General features: G+C 35.0%; 1 protein-coding gene and 1 pseudogene across 2 annotated transcripts in view; one reads left to right on the forward strand and one right to left on the reverse strand.

The window, feature by feature from the left end:
* The window catches only part of PEAK1 (pseudopodium enriched atypical kinase 1), a 255,813-nt gene that overhangs the window by 137,492 nt on the left and 100,032 nt on the right, over window positions 1-18,289 (reverse strand). Inside the window, exons 3-4 of one of the 2 annotated variants that reach the window (XM_069481564.1) lie at window positions 5,812-5,893; window positions 1,643-1,764 (exon numbers count right to left, since the gene is read on the reverse strand). The gene's annotated coding sequence lies outside the window, so the exon portion shown is untranslated. Of the gene's footprint in view, window positions 1-1,642; window positions 1,765-5,811; window positions 5,894-18,289 lie in introns of those variants that run through there. The other variant, XM_069481556.1, reaches the window with a different exon arrangement.
* LOC138380953 (U2 spliceosomal RNA) lies at window positions 14,938-15,063 on the forward strand (annotated as a pseudogene).

The raw sequence follows: 18,289 nt of genomic DNA on the forward strand, positions 1-18,289 counted from the left end.
ATATCTACAACTATATTAATAAAAAATATAAAGAATGAACCACTAATGCACACAACATGGATGAATCCCAAAAATATTAAGCTGGGAGAAAGAAACTAGACTCAAAAGAGTACATACTGACCAATTCCAATTATACAATAGTCTGGAATGGGCAAAACCATAGTGATGGAGTCAGATCAGCCACTGGATATATGGAGAGGTTGTGACCAAAAAGAGACAGCCTGAAGGAGTTGTCTAGGGCATGGGCCTATTTGGCTCTTGTTTGCTGTGGTAATTGTATGAATCTGTACATATGTTAAAGCTCGTAGAACTTATTCAAAAAGTCAATTTTGCTATATGTGACTTCTAAAAATTAACAATAATAAAAATCATTTCCTGTCATAAATTTTCAAATTCTATACACAATTATTTAATAGATAAGTAAACAGTATTCTACTCTTAGTGCTGTTACCACTTATATGACATGAGTAAGTAATTTAAGCTCTCACCCTTGGATTACCTTTGTAAAATAAAAGGGGACAATTAAATGATTTCTGAAGCCTCTTCTTATTCTAAACCTGTTCCTATTCCATGCTTCTGTTAAATTTTTATTATCTCACATTAAGAAGAAACACAAAATAATTCTATGCACTCAAGTAGATTCTATAAACTTGCTTCAGATAGTATGGGCTGGCTTTCAATATTCCCATTATTGGTTTTATGTGATCTTTTTATGGGCTCTAAACATTTGACCTTACTTATTAGCTTTGAGTAGATGATTTTTAGATATCACATCACTCTCCTCTGTTTAGAATAATCAGGCCTCTGACTATAAGGACTGTACAAGATTTCTATTCCCTTCATCACACTAGACCTTCCCTATAGTCTATGAAAAAGTCTGTGAACCACCATTCCTACTAGCAAAATGATGCTTGTCATTATTAATTTTTATAAGACACACAGTATTTGCATTATTGAAGAGAAAGCAAGTCATTTTTACTGAGTTCACTCAATATGCTCAAGTACATTTTTTTTACCCTGTATGGAAATCTAGAGTCCTCAAGTCTTTTGCAATCTTATACTACTCCTATAGAAGAGCTACAGACAAGCAACAATTCAGACTACCAAATCTTATATTGAAATGTTCTATTTATATATAAGCACGAGCAAAGCTATCAGGAAAGTTCATATAATTTTCAATTCAAATTTAATCTCCATAGGAAACCCTCACTGCAATCAATGACTTTTGGTTTAAATTTTTTTTGAGACAGGTTTTCATAAAAGAAATAAAAAGACCTGAGAGCAAATGATTATTTCACTAATACTCTCAATTTCATCCAGAATAATTTTTGAATACTTATGAAAATCATTCAATCTTTTCACTTTGAGAAATAAGAAATATAAAGGTGGTACATATATATGCTAACAAAATATTCAATAAATATCTGGAATATTTATACCTGCTTGGTACTATTTTTCTCTGATAAATTCAAATAAATGGACAACTAGGCCAGGTGTAGTGGCTGACACCTGTAGTCCTAGCACTCTGGGAGGCCGAGGAGGGAGGACTGCTTGAGACCAGGAGCTCAAGACCAGCTTTAGCAAGAGTGAGACCCCATCTTTACAAAAAACAGAAAAATTAGCCAGGTGTGGTGGTGTGTACCTGTAGGCCCAGCTACTCAGGAGGCTGAGGCAGGAGGATTGCTTAAGCCCAGGAGTTTGAGGTAGCAGTGAGCTATGATGACACCACTGCACTGTAGCCTGGGCAACAGAGAAAGATCCTGTCTCAAAAAAAAAAGGGGGGGGGGCGGGCAACTAGAGATAGACTGATCTTAGAAACGTAGGCCAACAGATTCTGTAATTCTCCTTTACTACCTATATTTCTGATTTTAAAAAATATGAATAATCCCATTTAATTCTTTCAAATATAATACTAAGATATAAAAATGAAGCCCTGGGCTACATTTAATCATTTAATTGTTAAGTAGCAATACACTTGAAAAAGGAAAACTAATCAATATTTTCTTACAACTCCATCAGAATGTTAAACTTTAAAACACCTTATTCAAGAAGGAAGCTATAAATCAAATACAATTATTTCATCTCCTGGGTGTTTAGATCATACACACACACACACACACACACACATATCCATATATACACATAAATCAACGGCTCCATATTTTCCTTTGCCACCCTCAGATTTACTGAAATGACATCAAAAAGGATCAAACTTCCAAATATCTGAGAACTGATCTAATTTTTAGAAAGTACCCTGGTACAGAAAACAGATTACATAGAGAGAAGGAAAAAAAATCTATATTAATACTGAATCAATCTCTAGGCAAAGAACTTTAATTAATGCTACCAGATTTGTCAACAAGACTGGGAAGGAAATGTTAGTGTTTCAACAACTTCTTTATTGAAATAAATACTTTAAAAATTAAAAAAGGTTTTATGTATTAAAACCATGCCTTCTGAATCACAAGGCCATACACATGTACAAAGGGAATGTTTTAATCTGAATGGGACACCAGCCTGGAAGCCTGGCTAGCTTGCAGCTGACTCTAGAACAGGAATTCTTTAACCCTAAAGCCAAACAAGGGAAACTCACAAATCACAGGAAAAAGCCCAGTCATCTTTAAAAACTCTAAACCCTCAGCTAAATCTCATAACTTTATTATGACCACTGAATCACAGCTAGCCAATCAAAAAGCTACAGTCATCTTTAAAACTGACCATAGTCTGGGTAAGCAAGACACAATCATATTATAATAGGTACAATTTAATGAAACTGTTTATGTCAGGCATTTGAAGTTTCCAGGAAACTAGCTCCTGAGTTACCTCAAAACAAAACTACAAATCAACTACTGTGAAGTATACTTTTCATTTTTTCCTCTAAAGCATCATAAAGCAGTGGCTAAAAAAAACCTTTCACATGATTTGAGGTTAGATACAAAGATGAGAATTAAAAACTAGCTCTATTCAAGTATGCATCAAATATCATTTCCCTGAATTCCATGGATCTGTGATGGTGTGAGAATGGGTATGGGCTGAGAGGCACAACCTTCTGTAGGGCAGGGCATATGGAAAGAACATAGCAGTTAGGCAAGAGAAATTTAAAAAGGACTCTTAAGAAATTCAGACTTCAGGAAGGACATAATACATTTTTCTTCTCTAAGTCAAATCTTGTAAAGTTGCTTTCAAATTTTGTTCTATACCAACTTACTGTTTTCCTTATTTGATTAGAACCATCTGGGGGATCCTCCTTTCATTTATTAGATCTATAGAATAGATGCTTATTGCTTTAAAGAAACTTTATTATAGAATAAAAAAAGATTTTGTTAATGATCAAATTTTCATATCTACAGAGAAAGTACCATCTAGAAAATCAGTTCCTTTTAAAGAGGGACAACTTAGGGATCAATACCGTAAAAGAAAAATTGCTCACATCCATATATTAGGCTTTTCTTTTTTTGAGACAGGATCTCACTCTGTTACCTGGGTTAGAGTGCAGTGGCATCATCATAGCTCACTGCAACCTCAAACTCCTGGGCTCAGGGGATCTTCCTGCCTCAGCCTGCCGAGTAGCTGGGACTATGGGTGTCTGCCACAATGCCTAGGTAATTTTTAAAAAAATTTTTATAGAAGATGGGGTCTTGCTATGTTGCTCAGGATGGTCTCAAATTCCTGGCCTCAAGTGATCCTCTTGCTTCAGCCTCCCAAAGTGCTAGGATTACAAGCATTAGCCATTGCTCCTGGCCTCATATACTAGTTTTAAAATAATTTTCTTTTCAGTTAAAAAAATACATTGTATTACCAAGGTAATTTGTTGTTCTGCACGGTAAGATCACTCGCATAGAGACAGGTAATGTTTCCAAGCAATAGCTCCACAAATATAGAGGGGAAATATAAAAGATTCACATCAATAAAGGCAGTGAAATAATTAAATAATTTTGTGTAAAGCTTAGCTTCCCATGCTTATTTTTTTTTTTAGGGTATCCTTTTGCATTAACTGTTTTAGGTTCTCCTTAGTTCATCTACAATACATAAATTCTTATTATAAAGCATGGTTTCTCTTTGAATTATTTTAGTAAGGATAAAGCAAATCAAACAGTACTCTATTGATAAACTCAAGAATCCTAAAAGTCAATTATGCTTACTCCTAATTGAGTAAAAAATGAAAAGCAATATTAAACCAACTTATAGACCCTATTTTTTTGCCACTTCCTTACCTCTTTGTTTCTGCTATTTATACAGCTGTAGTTATTACTTTTATATTAGGAAACATTTGTTTCTTCTGCTTAGATTTGTTTCATAAATCACTAAATTCTCACTTTCTCTCACAACAGGACTTCATCCAAGGATGTAATTAATCCTACTAAAGCAAGAAAACATGGTAAACTTTAGGTTGAGAGTCACAGAGTCACTTAGTCTCTAGGCCCAGCTATGTGACCTTGTACTAATTCAGTTTGGTCATGTGTACAATGAAGATGACAATATTTAACCCACGAGAGTGTGGTGGGGCTTGCATGAGATTAATGTATGTGAAAGGTCTTTGAAAGGTTTAAAGTGAGATACAAATGTGAGGGTCTCAGTTTCTTTATCTGTCATATGGGAGGATTTAATTAAGTGATCGCTAAAGACGTCTCATCTCTAAAAATTGATATTTATATTTGAAGCACATAAAAAATCTACCAATAGGGTAATTTTATAATTGTAAGATTCTTAGGGAACAATGAATTCAACCTTCTCATCTTACAAAATGAGTGTGAAAGTCAGGTAAGAGACTTAGAAAGCACACAAGTCAGTAGGAAAGTTGGGAGTTGGAAGGACCCAGACCTGACTCCCACCTCAAAGGATACATTGCTGTTCACTCATCTGTGAGATTAAAATTTCTCTTCACCATAGGATCATGCAGCTTAAACAATTACCTTTTCAAATTGGTTACAATGAAAAGCATATTAAAAAGATGTAAATTTTGTTTTGGTGAGATGATTCAGCTGCTAATACTTGAATTAACAATGTTTACAAATGACATTAATAGCAAAAGGAGCTCAGACCAAACTGTCCGGCGATGTTTTTGATTTGTGTGATATTAAATTTTAAGTCCATAGGCATGATGTAAACTCTATTTGACTTTTCCCAATAAAGGGTTTTGATTCTGCTTTTGTTTCTTACTAGCTATGTGATCTTGAGCAATGTATTTATTTCTCTGTTTTAAGGATGAAGGATAATAATACCAAGTATGTCACCTGGCTATTGTGAATTAAATGAGTTGGCTCATGTTAAATCCTTACAATTGTGTCTAGCACATAGTAAGCGCTTACAAGTATTAGTTTCCTTCTCAATCTTCTAAACCTTAGGGGAATAGAGAATGCTTTCCCCTATTTTTACTTCCTCAGAAAGCTTCCTTAAATGAAATATACATGGGTCCTAGTCCTCAGCTTCAGTCATCAGCAGTTGCACAACAACGAAACCAAAATAAAATGGGGGAAATTGTGACATAAGGGAAGGGACATGAGGTCTGAAGTCAACAGATCTGAGACTGAATCTCAGCTTGACTCTCTAAGAGCTTTTGACTGTAAGCAAACTTCACAACACTTCTCATCTTCAAGTGAGAATATTATTTAGCTTTTTAGCTTTTTATCTTTCAGATTCAGAGTTAGGTTGCAAATATTTTGAAAGGGGCATGTCTTATTCATCTTTGTCTCCTCTATTATAGCAAGGTTCAAAATTATTAGATTTGCTACTGGAATAAACCAGGAGATTGATAAAAGAGATTCAAAACCAGAATGAACATGTTACATTAAGGAAAGAAAAAGAACAAACCTGGTTTAACTGGCTCCAACTGTAGGCATTATGTTGTTACTTCCTTTTCTTTCCTTACAAATAGTCCTCAAATACTCTTTTCCTATAGGGAGATGCAAAATGGGGAATATATATTAGTGAAGGACATTTGAATCACTCTTAAAACTGAGCATTCTTTAATTCTTCATAAGGCAGAGTCAAACTTTTACTTATTCTATTTGATGGACTTGTTTTTAAGCGTTAAAATAACAAGAGGTGTTTTAGTTGGTTAATACAACAGAAAATATTATAGGTTTAATAGCCAAAAAATAAACGTATCCTTTAATATAAATAAATTTGTTCCTTAATTTAAAAAATTACTTTCAAAGAACAGCAATACTTCTGTTAAAGATGAACTACTCAGGGATTGCATGAAGCACTGTAGTTTATCACATTATACAAAAATACTTCTGGTTTTTATAGTTCTTAACCTTTTCGGTGGAGGGTGAGTGGTAAATTACACGAAACTGTGAGGATCTGAAAAAAGCTATGAATTGCATCTCCATAAAAATGTACACACCTGCATCATATCTTGCACATTTTATCTTGCAATTTTAGTTGAGTCATGAAACCCAGTTATATACCTTGTGGATCTCTAAAACCTGTTGGTAGATGCAAGGTAACCCCTGTTCTTGAGTTTTTAAAAACGAATGAATTTATAGAATTTTCAAATCTTAAGCAATTTAGGAATCATCTAATATAGGCTGCTAATTAAAAAATAAAGAAATAGTGACCCAGAGAGATGAAAAGGATTAGTAAGGTCATACTGCACTCAGGAACAGAGAGGTGTCCAACCACTGTGCTAACCCTCATGAGACTGCCCATGCAGAATTTAGTATAAATCAGTGCTTTTGAGTCAGAGTAATTCTCACAATGGAACCAGAATAGGAGACTTTAAAATGGTTTTTTGGTCTCAACATATACAAGATCATAAGAGAATGAATTTCGGAGTTATAAAGATGTATGAAAACATTGATCAAGTCAATCTTGCTTACCCTCAAGTTCTTCAAATATAAAATGGAAATAATAAAACATATCCTTGCATGATTATTTTAAGAATAAAGGGAGACAATGTAAATAAAGTATTTAACACGGTCCCTAGTACATAGTAGGTGCTCATGAGATGATATGAATTAAAAAATATTTCTTGTCAAGTAATGGAATAGGATTAAATATGAAACAAAATCTCAAAAGTAAATGAAACATTTTCCAGTTGAACAAAATAAGTGGCAAACTTAAACATTTATTATCTATTAGGCTACATAATGCTATATAACATCATACTGTTCCAGGTGTTACTGAGCCTACAAAAAGGATAAAGTTGTCCTCTTTTTAAGAGTAAATAGGCAGATACAGAGCTTTTTTCTTCTCAGTTTTCTTCTTCGGTTCCTCTTTTCCTTTTCTCTTAACATTTAGTGTTTTGTCCACTTTACCCTCTACCTATGTTCTCTGTGCTCCCACCAGGACTGCAAGGACCCTTAAGTGAATTCCCCCAATCCAGACCTTTCAACTGAGCCTCAGACTCCTACATCCAGTTATTTGCTGAATGTTTAAAATGGAAGATTGCATAGACAAAAGTTCAGTATGTTCAAAACTGAGCTGTTTATCTTCTAAAATCTGTTCATTTTTTAAATTCCCTGTCACAGTTAGCAGCACCACAGCCACTTAACCACTCAAAAATAAAAATTTTTACAATAATCTCATATTTCACCAATCTTCAAGTCTTAATGATTATGACTCCAAACACTTTCCAAGTCTATGTCCTCAACTCCACCCCTATTAATAGTATCCAAATCCAGATTATCTTGCAATATGACCAATCAGTAATCTAACTCATCTGCTCATCTCTACTCATATCCTACCTCAAATTTATGTACCTACTGCTGCCAAAATGATTGGTCTAAAAGGAAATCTTGCCATATTAAGCACTATCATACATCAAACCCTCCTATGTCAAACCCTTCAATACCAACCTATCACTCACAAAGTCCAAGTTCCCTCACAGAATAAACGTCCAAGTATGACATAAAGTCCACAATGACCTGGCTCATGCCTATGTCTTCAGCTTCCTTTCCTATCTCCCACTTCGTCACATCACAGCCATACTAAACTATCTGCCAATCCCATGTATTCTCATGCTGTTCTCTTTGCCAGTATATCCTTACCTGCCTTCTACACAAGGGAAACTCTTACTCATTCTTCAAGATTCAGGTCCAGAATCACCTCCTCTGGAAACCCTGACCAAAGCATGCTTCTCTACCCCACCAAGTGCACACATCATCACAACAAGCACTCAGGACATGTTGCATTGAATAAAAATGAAACTAAACAAACTAATGACAAGGCAGCATATAATTTATACATACAAAGCCAGCGAGAAGGAAAACTAGATGGATTTAAGTAAGTTTCTCTGGAGAAAAAGTCTTGATTTGGGGGATCCAAGGAGTAACTGTTCAAAAATTGTTGCAGAGAAGAAATAAAAAGCATTTGAGTGAGTAAAACAGAGATGGAAATGAACACACTGAGAGAAGGCTAAGGAGACATTTGTATGGCAAGCCTTGGAGGGACAGTACACAGCAAATATAAACTCACAAGTGCAGCTATCCTTATAAAGAGGTTTAGATACTGCAACCAATAATTCACCAGACTTTCAGTTTTCTCTGAAACTAGATGACACAGTTGCCATTTAGATACTATTCTGTACTTCCATTAGAGATATATTAGTTTAGAGAAATATTTTCATCTTTTAATCAATCCCCTGAATTCTTAGGTTTAAGAAGTTATCCCCACTTAATTACCATTTATTAAAGAACTTTACATAAAATTCTCAAATTATAACATAACTCTATATTGCATAATAGTTTACTGAAATTGGAATAAGGTAACAGACTCTCTTTCAGTTAGGTCAAGGTCTAGTCAATCTTACAAAATAATCTTTAATATTAGAACATTAGGTTGCTCCAAATCAGCAGGGAAAATGAAAAGATAGTAAGCTTGTTCAATTCACAGAGGACTTCAGCTATAAATATGTTGCTTTCTGAATGCGGCATAATTAATGAGCATAAATCCTTAACCTTAAATACATTAATCATAATGCAGAATAGATCTGTGAGAGTGAAGAGTGAAGATTAAGGTCATCTACCAAAAATAAGGTGAAAAAATGTGGCCGGGCGCGGTGGCTCACGCCTGTAATCCTAGCACTCTGGGAGGCTGAGGCAGGTGGATCGCTCGAGGTCAGGAGTTCGAGGCCAGCCTGAGCAAGAGCAAGACCCCCGTCTCTACTAAAAATAGAAAGAAATGATTTGGACAGCTAAAAATACGTATAGAAAAAAAAAATTAGCCGGGCATGGTGGCACATGCCTGGAGTCCCAGCTACTCGGAAGGCTGAGACAGAAGGATTGCTTAAGACCAGGAGTTCAAGCTTGCTGTAAGCTAGGCTGATGTCACGGCACTCTAGCCAGGGCAACAGAGTGAGACTCTGTCTCAAAAAAAAAAAAAAAAAAAGGTGAAAAAATGCTGTCATAACTACCTTTTTTTCCTCCACTAAGTTGTAGGAATTTATTTTAAATAACCTACAGTTGATTAAAAAGGAATTCATGATAAAAATAGAAGATACTTGAGGCAAGATGTGGGAAATGGACTCTGCACACACACTAACAATGACTCTAAAACTAATGATTACGACAAAAAAGGTCTTCACATTAAAATTCTGCTTTTTATGTTTTTTTCCATTTTTTACACAATTACATGTCATAACTACGTTTAACGACATAAAATCTACTGGTTACAGTAAAGACAAAAGGCATTCACCCTAGTATCTTAGTCAGAAGGCCAAACTGGTCAGAAGGGGAGCAAGTCAGACATATAAGCAACACAAATAAATCAGCTGCCCCAAACTGGAACATATCTAAATGAAAGTATTAATATGTATCATTTTTAAACATTTAACTGAATAGCCATATAAGATAAGACCAAAGGCACATCTTCTATACCAAGGAGAAAGTGATTAGAAAACAAATATATGTTCTTCTGGAAAGAGGCTAAAATAAAAAGCATAAAAAAAAAAAAAGAAAACAAATATATGGTAACAAGCACAGAATCACTTTGGAATGTAAAAGGCATTGCATGGGGTTGTATGTCTTCTTGTCCTTCACTCTGTAAGTGATGATTCCCTGCTTTCAGGTTCAAAGACAGTAAAAGTGAGCTACAAAGCTGAATGTTAATTTTTAACATAACACTGAGGGTATGCCAGAAGGTATGACATATCTGTCATTTTAAAACACCCCTACTGATATGAACCAACATTCATGAATGAAAAGTTAAAAATTGCTTTTGAGCTGTTGTATTCAAGCAAACTGAATGCCTACACACTAGTCTTCGATTATGAAATCTCACACATAAACACCATTATAAAATAAATTTCTCTAAGAGAAGAGGGACTGATAATGTTGTAAGCTTTCTAAAACAAATATCATCAAGCATAAAAGAAACTGGCGACCCACCAATATGACACTAACGATCATGTTATGCTCAAGTGTGCTGTAGATGATCATTTAGATGCTGTCAGTCAGTATCCCTTATATTTCTTCGATATTCCATTTTATGAAAAAACCTTCTGACTTAGGGAATATGGAATCATCTATCTGATCTAAAATGTCAAACTGTTTTCATCTTGTATGCAGTTATTTTCACTAAGATTTATATATTTCTTATGATCATAATCTCAAGTATAAATTATGACTAATGCTTACACTACACAAATGTAAGGATTTATAAAAGAGTAGCAGAATACACACACATGAACACACATAGTCGATTCTTGTTATTTGTGGTAGTTATGTTCTATTAAATTGCCACAAACACTGAATTAGTGAGTAGTGAGCCACTGCCTCTCAGGGAAATGGGAAAGACTGCTAGGTTTCTAGGAGCCTCTGGTCACAACATTTTCATCAACCGATCAACATATAACCTTGTTTTATGCCCATTTCTGTTTTGAAATACCATGTTTAATACATATTGTTGATTCCTTAATACTGAACTCACAGCTAGCAGCATAACTCCTGACAGAGAGAAGCTTATTTAACACATGTATTTCCCCCACAGATATATCACAGCCTTCTTGCATTTAGGAATACTATGCAACCCTTTAGCACAACACTTGGGGGCCATTTAAAATAGCAAAATCACCAACAAAAAACACAAAAAAATGTGGCATTAAGTAGACTGCAAACAGGATACTTGTTTACAGTATGAGACTGAACAAGAAGGCAGAGTATCACCTTGTCTGACCTCAGCTGAGAATTTACACGTCAGGTAACTCAAAATTTTCACCACTCTGCACATGCATCCAGCTTCTGTGGTTTGAGCAAAGTTGGTTTTTGAGACTTGTGGTCTTGCAAAAGGATTGGCCTGTCTGTATCGATCAGTCTCGGCTGCCTAATTGCAAGCATTCTCATTTCATCCAACCGGTTGCAGGAGACATCCGCTGTAATTGATTGACCAGGTTTCATGAAACTGTAGTGGAGAATACCAGTGCTGGACCACCAAACAGACACCATTAGCTTTTTTTGATGAATATTTGGTTTTAGACTGTATTTCTGCATTTCACCTTCATCCAACCGTTGTTCTGAGAACTTGCGATTGTCAAAAAGAATCCATTTTTCATCACATATGACAATATGGTGTAGAAACAATTTGCTTTTATGTCATAACAGCAAAAAAAGGGAAGCTTCAAGACTATTTCTCTTCTGATACTCGTTTAATTCATGCAGTATCCATCTATCCAGCTTCTTTACCTTGCTGATTTGTTTCAAATGGTCCAATATTGTTGGAATAGTAACATCAAACCTTGCTGCTTATTCACGCATAGGTTGAGATGGATTCACTTCCATCTCACTCCATTCACTTTCAACTCATTATCCACCGTGGTCTCAGGTCACCCACATGGCTCATTTTCAAGATTAAAATCACCAGAATGGAACTTCTCAAACCATCGATGTACTGTGTGTTCATTAGCCACGTCCTTCTCAAACACTTTGTTGATACTTCAAGCTGTCTGTGCTGTTCTACAATGGAACTCATTTCAAAAATAACATGAATTTTTGACTTATCCATGGTTTCACAAAAATTGCTCTAAAAAAAATTTGAAATATAATCACAAGCCAAACCCTACATTTGAAAGAATGAGGATGTTCCTTCACAATAAAAAAAAAGTGTTGAAGTGAAATGTCAGAGATAGCAACTGTCAAACTTAGTACTTAAGGAAGTCGGACATTCTGGACTTAACCTATTATTAAGTATAATAACACAAGAACTCTGCTTTCCCAATTTTCTTTTTTTCTTTTAAATAGTATAAAGAGTGCTTTAAAAGTTGCCAGTGCTATGCAAATAAAGAATTATTTGTATTATTGTTTGACATCTCATACCATGAGATAATACACCATTACTGTTTCTCTGCCAGATAGAGCATTAACATGGAATCAAGACACCAGAGTTTCTGTCTAAGCAAAACATTCAATCTTGCTGAACCTCTGTTTACCTAAAAGATAATGTGTATTTATTTCCCAGGGTTGTTCTGAGGATAAAGGAAAATATAAGCAATATGAATACACATTGAAATGTATAAAATGTTATAAACACAATGGCCCTGTTAAGTCCTGAAAGGAAACTTGCGGTCTTATGTAGTATGCATAGAACATCTGGCACACCAATAACATGAATTAAAAATTTAATACCATCAACCCCTAGTATGGATGCTGGACATTAGCCTATGGTTAGATAAGTTTTTGGACTTGGTCTTTGTTCCTTAACTGCTATAGAAAACTAAACTAACTGTATCTTATAGCTACACCTCATTAAGGAAAAAACGCTTTATAAAGTAAAATTGGTCTTTCACTACAATTCTGTGACACATACAATTTGAAAAGCGGGATATGAAAAACAAAATAAATGGGTTAACCGAGAACAGTTGACAGCAAATCCCAATTCATCAATTAATAATTGCTAGCAATGAATGAATAGTACTAAAGTAGGCCGAGGTCCTAAAGTGCTTCTAAGGTAAATCAAGTGAGAAATAAAACAGTAGAAGCATTGAATATTAGTTTTCCTCGGGCTTTAATAACCTTGATTGAGCTTATAAAGAGGACCCCTCAGGGTGACTTGGCTCACATGAGCAGGCCACATTGGTAGTCAGAACCATTTCTTTAAATGATAACCTCAATGGCCTGTTCTCCAAGTTTTTATTAAGCTGCATATTTCTTCATCTGGAAGAGTGTTACATTAAAACAAACATGGTATATACAGCATAAAACAGTAGCCAATACTAAGGATGAGAAAAAAGGGATTTCTAGAAGAAAAAATCTCTATAGAATATTATAATGAGAACTGATGCATGTTCACTTTTACTGGGTTTGGAGACAATAGATGCTTTGAAAAACATGGTCTTCTGTCAAGACCATTTAATTAACTCTCACTTCCTAAATATTCAACTGCTTTAACCTTATTAATAAAGTCTCATCATATTCTGATTCATTTAAGCAGAAACTCTTCTCCGTGTGGGTTACCATGGAATTACTTAAATACTGAAAACTGACTCATCTTAATGCAAAACACTGCCTCAAGACAGTAGGCTGGTAAATTCCAGCATAGCGCTACATAAAGCATCATGAGTTCATAAAGAGAACTGAAAAATTCCTAACAGTAGGTCAGACTTCTTATCTTGTAGTTATGTTAACAGGAGGAACATCTATTTCAACAAGAAGTCAAAATGAATGGTAAGAATGAGCTTATGTTTTATAGCTATATCCACACAGTTTTAACTACATAGATTGTTTTTAAACAAGGGGGAAAGAAAGAATGTTTCTCTTCCTGCTTTATCTGCATACATAGCTTTATCAGCTAAAGCTTGAACAGTGAATATTTCTCCTACAAAGAAAACTTGGGGTACCTGGAATAAACAATAAATTATTTGTCAATGTGTCAATGTTTGTAACATGAAAAGTTACAAGTGATATTTTACCATAAGGAGCTATTTTAAATATTTAACTTGCAGATGGAAGAGGAAGTATATTAACTTGAAGATTCATTGTTCTTTAAAACATCATTTTCTGTCATTAAAAACTAGAAAGAGTGGGTGAAGAGGGAGACCAAGAAAGCAAGCTACAGTTGAGTGAAAGTAAATTGGCCACTAGGGAATAAGAATCCATGAAGGATGCCTTGTTTTCTTTGACACATGAGTTATCTTTATCTAAAACGGTAGAGGACAACTTTATCCTACAGCAGATTACTGTTAACTATGATCTATGATAGCTCTTAGGAGGCTTCATATTCAAAGGGTCCTATTTTTTTTTAACTGAAAAATGATGAAAACATTATAAATAATGAAGAAAGGAATATAGGGAGGGAAAGAGAAAACGGAGGGAGGGACATGAACACACAGAACTTCGGCCCAAAGCATCAAGTATGACAGCATAGAGAATACCGTAGGAGATCAATCACTGTCACACTATGACATCAAAGATCGAAATTCCAGTTTAGTCTAAAATGACCAAAATTGGACCTCATCAGAAGTAATCAGCTGTAAAATATGTAGATCTGAAAGGTCCGGACTATATTCCACTGTTATTCCTGGTTAGTATATCAAATTGAATTTAGAAGAGTTTACGTGATTTGTATTTGCCAAAATTAGGTCTCAGGATACACACAGAATATGAAATATTCCCTGGAGCAGCAGACTTCATAGATGCTCTGGGGAAGTATTACTGCCATTCACAGAAAAAAAGTATACATTTCACAGCAGCTACTTTAAAACCAACATTTTCACTACTTCTAATAGTAAGAGAAGTAAAATATTCCAATTTCAAACTTACTCCAAGCTGAAAATAAAATATATATCTTCTTATAAACCTATGTTAGCCGTATAGCAAAGTATGTATTACTAACACTTATGACCACCTCTTCCCTAAAGCACATGTCGCTTCAGCTGACATAACAGCTTGTCCTCCTTGGAGGAATTCAACCAACCTGTCAATAGTGCCAGTCAAGCAGGTGAAAATATTTCTCATGGGGAAATTTCTCTTAGTGCAATAAGATGTTTCTATTTGAAATCCTATCGCTTCTTGGCCTTTTGGCTAAGATCAAGTGTAGTACCTGTTCTTATCAGTTTAAAATCTTTAGGCACATGATATCTGAGGAGAGGATGGAGAAAAAAAGAAACTTACTAGGTTTATACCTCAAAGGTTCCAATGATACCACTTTACAAACTATAAAATTCACTGGGTTCTAAAAATCCATGCTTTGTAAGTTGAAACCTCATTAACAATTATTAGTGGATATCATTACAAACAATTACATCAATAAAACAGGTATACCAAAATTTTCAATCACTCCTGGCCCTCCTTTTTCTGTTTATGCTAAGTTTCAGATAATTTTTTTTATTTTTTATTTTTTTGGAGAGAGTCTCACTCTGTTGCCTTGGCTACAGTGCAGTGGCACCATCACAGCTCACTGCAACCTCAAACTCATGGGCTCAAGTGATCCTCCTGCCTCAGCCTCCTGAGTAGCTAGGACTACAGAGGCATGTGCCACCATGCCTGGCTAATTGTTCTATTATTTTTGTAGAGATGGAGCCTCGCTCTTGCTCAGACTGGTCTCAAACTCTTAACCTCAAGCAATCCTCCTGCCTCAGCCTCCCAGAGTGATATGATTACAGGCGTGAGCCACCATGCCTGGTCCAGGTAATAATTTGAAAAAAAAAAAAAAAAATGGGTTGAATTTAGATTATTAAAGAAAAAAATAGCTGCTTGGTTCAGATATTTTAAAAAATCCAGTAGTTGCTGATTTATTAAGAAATGTTTGATACCAACTTTTTCTCATCTATGCCTTTAAATAAAATCAAAATTTATGGCAGATTACAGATTTCCTTTGGTGTTTTGCAAACACAATTCTGCTTACCAGTACCTTAAACACAAACCTGGACAATTGCAGAATATTTAAATCAGGTAATTTAGCTGAAAATCACAAAGAATCCCTAGCAGAAAATTAAGCAGAGGAGTACTTGCTGCCTGTTCTCCTTTGGACACTTCAGTAATTGACCTCTTATGATAAAGGAGTCTTTCCCTTGGAAAACAGAAAAATGTCTCTACCATGCCTTTTTCCACTTTTACATTGTACTACTGTGATATATTTCAGCTCCTATAAGAAAGTAAGTATTACATGACTTGAAACGACTGTCATTTCCTATAACCAAGATATTTGTGCACCTGGATGAGCAGACTGCAGAGAGATTTTAGATTTTCCAAGCTCAGATGTACCAATCTTCTCATAATATTGGCTTGGGTGGGGTGGGAAAGATAACTTGAGCAAAAAGAAAATTGGTTGCAAGGGAGGAATTCTGCTATAAATAGAATTTTTCTGGCAGCCATGGGAAATCTGACAATATAAAAAAAAAATCTATGAGCTAGAGAGGATTTCTCCTATGAATTAAAAAAGCAAACGAGGCAATATACCATGTCAATCACTGTCTACTTTGCAACCAGCCACTCAAAGCATAACTGATATAGCAAGAGTTTTTCAAATGGCAATGGATTTCAGGCAATGATCTCTGCAGCAATGCTGTAAGCTACATTTTTTAAATTGTGGCAAAAAATAATGAAATTGATCCTACTGTTTAAAGATTTGGTTCCCTCTCCTTTTTATGATTTCAATTCAAAATTAATGTGACTATATCCCATTTATATCACATCCTAAATTCTCTACTGAGTAGACAATGAGAAATAATACAGGTAAGACATTTACTTCTCTTTCAATGAGAAATTAATACCAGTCTTTTCAGATTATTCAACATTTATTTCATCGCAAATATTTATTGAATCTATCATGTTCCAGGCACTTTAAGTGATTCTTCAATCATTCAAAGAACATAATCACTATATTTTTAAATCTTAAGGCACTGTTAATCACATTGTTTCTAAAGAGGTAGTTCTTATTTTTATTATGTTTTAGGCTTTCAACTTTTACATGAAGAAAACTCAGCCATTTGAAAATAGCATAACAACTGTACTGTTATTATTTGTCAAATTCTACCTATCTTCAATTTTAGCTGAACAAGACTAATATGGAGCCAAGATATATATTCTTGGTTTAGTAGTGATTCCAAATGTAACTAAAAACACAGAACATTTTTAGCAATTTTTCTAGAATGAAAAAAAAAAAAGAACATCATTGTATTTTAAGTTAAGTCATAGCAAATAATCTACCCTCTGATCTTATTATAAATGAAAAATATCCTATAGCTTCTTTTGCTTGGTATCCTTAATTCCAACAATGAGGAGACCCAATAACTTAACACATTTCTTACCTAGCAGATTGCTGGATGGAATATAATGGATTAAATGGTCCTTTTAAAATCACCCTTTCTTCACATGCAGAAGATTAAAATAGATCCCCACCTCTCACCTCTCACAAAAATCAGCTCACAATGGATAACAGACTTAAACCTAAGGTGTGAAACCTTAAGAATTCTGGAAGAAAATGTCAGGAAGACTCTTTCAGACATCGGCCTAAGCAAAGAATCTATGAGGAAGACCCCCAAAGCAATCACAGCAGCAACAAAAATAAACAAATTGGACCTGATCACATTAAAAAGCTTCTCCACAGCCAAGGAAACTATCATAGAGCAAATAGACAACCTACAGAATGGGAGAAAACATTTGCTTTCTACACATCCGATAAAGGGCTGATAACAAGAATCTATATGGGGGGTGGGCAGTGGAGGGTAGAGGGGGTGGGGGGGGGAACCCTCAGCTAATGGAAACGGGGCACACTGTATGGGGGAAGGACATATTTGTAGCCCTGGCTTGAGCGAGGCAAATGCACTTCATGTAGCCAAAATGTTTGTACCCCTATAATATCCTGAATTAAAAAAAAAAAAAGATTTGACAAACCAGTTTAGTAACAGATAATTTCCATTTAAAAGTCTAATAACAGTAAAAATATATTAAAAACAAAAAAAAAGAATCTATATAGAACTTAAGAAAATCAACAAGAAAAAATCAAACAACCCCATCAATAAATGGGCAAAGGACATGAAGAGAAACGTTTTAAAAGAAGACAGAATAATGGCCAGCAAACATATTAAAAAAGTGCTCCACATCTCTCATCATTAGGCAAATGCAAATCAAAACTACAATGACATATCACCTAACTCCAGTGAGAACGGCCCTTTATCAAAAAGTCCCAAAACAACAAATGCTGGTGTGGGTGTGGAGAGATTGGAACACTCTTACACTGCTGGTGGGACTGCAAATTAGTACAACCCCTGTGGAAAGTAATTTGGAGATACCTCAAAGAGCTAAAAATAGAAATAGCATTTGATCCAGCAAGCCCACTACTAGGCATCTATCCAAAGGAAAAAAAGACATTCTATAATAAAGACATCTGCACTCGAATGTTTATGGCAGCA

The sequence above is a fragment of the Eulemur rufifrons genome, chromosome 2, assembly GCF_041146395.1.
Source record: "Eulemur rufifrons isolate Redbay chromosome 2, OSU_ERuf_1, whole genome shotgun sequence".
NCBI lineage: Eukaryota > Metazoa > Chordata > Mammalia > Primates > Lemuridae > Eulemur > Eulemur rufifrons.